The following is a 3,431-nucleotide window of genomic DNA, read 5'->3' on the forward strand; positions in this document are numbered from 1 at the left end:
ACCCCTTCTACTGATCCTGCCAGCACTACTGATGATCATGCTGCAGCGCATACTGCTATAAAGAGGCGACGTGATGAGGATGATCCTGATATCGTAGCTGAGCGGGATGGGATGCGCCTCAGGCCAGCGGCTGCATTGAAGCACACAGACTGTGGAACACTTTGATTTTCTTTCTTTTTTTTGTATTTGATGTAAATATTATTTTATGTAAATAATAGCAATAATTTTTATTGTTTTCGTTATATGCGCATTATGTATATATTTCCCGAGTTCTTCATTATTTTAATACTGCAACACAAACACAACAACTTAACATAATTTAAATTCGGCACACATACTGAAAATACATGACATGGAAAGCATAAAGATAAAATACAACACTCAACACATACATTGGTTTATTTAGTCAACTATTCTCTTCTTCAACCACTCAAATTGATCCAATAACTTATTTTTTTCTTCTTCCACCTCTTTTAGTTTCTCCTTCAATGCCACAATTTCTCGTTTATACATAACCTCATCACATTCGTATCTTTTGTTCAAATCATCAATATACTGCAAAGTTTGTTTGTAGCATTCCTGCTTACAGGGTTCATCAATCCATACCTCAAAATTGCAAAAAGGTTCGTCGGGAATCCTATAAAACTTGTTTACACACATCCAGTATCGGCGCCCAACTTTACTATCATCCTAACAGTCTGCCATCAAGCATTTTTTGTCGCACTGGCACCTTGGTACATAAAGGCGTTCAGACATTTGTTAAAGCGAAAACAAAAACCCTGATTTTATGGAGAGTTTTGCTATTGTTTATTGTTAAGCGCAGAAAATAACTAGAATGCGTCCGTTATTTATAGGCAAGACAACACACATAACGTAGTATTTAATCGCATTATGCTAACACATAACGTAGTATTTAACCGCGCTATGCTTCGCGTGTTAAAGATTCTTTCGGATACAAAATAGCTTTTTCGCAGGCGGGCAGCTTTTCAGTTCGACAAGACAACACACATAATGTAGTATTTAACCATGCTATGCTTCGCGTGTTAAAGATTCTTTCGAATACAAAACAGCTTTTTCGCAGGCGGACAGCTTTTCAGTTCGACAAGACAACACACATAACGTAGTATTTAACCGCGCTATGCTAAAACATAATATAGTATTTAACCGCGCTATATATATTCACATATTTATCAAAAATCTTCCTCATCTGACAGTGTAGTTTTCTAATAATAGTTTTAGCGTGAAATTCGAAGGTCTACTAAAAAAATTTCCATTTTTTAATCTAATACTATTTTTTATTACATGAACGGGAGGGAGAAATTCATTAATTTACTCAACTGAAAAATAGACCATTATCAATAAGATTTAACAACAATGGAAACATAATTTTATTTGATACATCTTACAACATAAACAAGTATATACACTTATTACAAATATATTACGAAACCCAGTTACTACGTGTATCCTTGATAGTTGGGCACATTAGAAGAACTCCCACCAGGAGCTGGATTACCACTGCCACCCAAACCAGCCGAAGGACATTTTCGACGGCCATGTCCTGTTTGCGAGCATATACCACATTTTCGCGCATAAATAGTGTCACTAACATCCATTTGGTTCCGTATACGCATTCTCTTTTGCACATGTATTCGACGTAAAAACTCCTTGTTACATACCATTTTAAATGGTTCCGGCAGGCAATAATGCTCAGCACCCACAGGCTGCAACTGCCCACTATAGGTGTTTAAGTATGCAGCAATACTATATTGTTTATCAACGTAGTTGGTTGGCCCTAAACCAACATGTTGAAAGCATCTGATAGCATGTGAGTACGGCATGTGGTAGATGGACCATTTACCACAAAAGCATAACCTTGTAGATTCATTTATGGTATGTACATTATTCCCCCAGCTTTGATGGATAGCGGTGCGAACTTCAAAAATATTTCTGTCCTGATCATACTGTAAAAATGAATGTCAATGTGCTCGCCGCCTGTATTTCTCAAATCTCTCCATCGGTAGTGGCATAAATTCAGCATCCCTTTCAATCAATGATGTTGCAGCTGTAGCCCTTTCAACAAACCTCTCCGCCATTTGTTTGAACGACATGCGCACCATGGCAGTGACAGACAATCCTCTTGCCGACTTCAATAATCCGTTGAAAGACTCTGACACATTTGTAGTCAGAATTCCCAATCTTCTTCCACCATCTGCATGCAAAGTTCACTTGTCAAGCTTATGTCGCATCAACCAACGATAGGCTCTCTCGTCTTCCTGCCTGATAGATTCCATGTGCCTACGGAATTTATGCTCTTGGTGGTCTATTGCTGCCATCCACATCAAATCATGCAGATCCTTGTTGGGATGTGCCTTCTGGAAATTGGCCTTCAGGTGGCTCACACAGTAACGGTGGTAGGCATAAGGTTCTTTCCATGCAAGAAAATTCTTTACAGAACTTAAGATACTACCATGCTGATCAGATATTAGACAAATACCGGAACACTGTTTGACAACGTGATCTTTCAAATGGTTCAAAAACAGCGCCCACGTATCTTGGCTTTCATTGGCACAAATAGCAAATCTAGAGGAAATATTTGTCTATTAGCATCTACTGCAACGGCGATCAACAGTTTGATATCATACTTTCCATAGACATGAGTGCCGTCTATGGATATTACCGGCCGGCAATGCGAAAAACCATCAATTGCTGGTTTAAATGCCCAGAACACGTAATTGAATATATATTCTGGTCTTCCCGGACTCCGCTCAAGCTTTCATTCAACAACTGTCCCGGGGTTAAAGTATTGCAGTGCGGCCATGTACCTGGGTAGAGCTTCAAATAACTTATTCCAGTTACCATAAACAATTTCAAACGCACGTTTCCTAGTGGACTGATGTAATGCACTCTTTGATTTTATACCTTATAGACGTTTCAAGGTGTGGAATAAGGACAAGAAAAATCAAGTCAATATCCAAGTTGTAGTGATTCCCATTGAATGTGTCCATTTTACATCTGTGGGTGGGAATATTTTTACCCACTTTTCACAGACTTGTGTTCTTCTTGCTCGCACGCAACATCCAATGACAACCTATAAACCATCTGCGACAAACAACCTTGTATACATCCGGACTTGACTCCCATACCGTCATCTCATGACACTCTTTTACGCTGTACATTTTCGCCGCCCTGCTTAGGCCCGCTTTATCATAAAAAAGCATGCCCTTTTCTAGCACCGTTGGTCTAGAATCATCCCATATTGCTATCTGAATTTCATCAAAATCCCTTGTGAGAGCATCCACATCCGGCATACTTGGAAAATGATCAAGGTAGGGAATCTTCCTTGAATGAAACGGCACTTGGGACTCGTACACTCTTGGTCTAACGGGGGGTGGAGCATACTCCCTCGTCAAATAAGGTCCTTCATTCTC

This window comes from Nicotiana tabacum, chromosome 15 (genome assembly GCF_000715075.1).
Source record: "Nicotiana tabacum cultivar K326 chromosome 15, ASM71507v2, whole genome shotgun sequence".
Taxonomy (NCBI): domain Eukaryota; kingdom Viridiplantae; phylum Streptophyta; class Magnoliopsida; order Solanales; family Solanaceae; genus Nicotiana; species Nicotiana tabacum.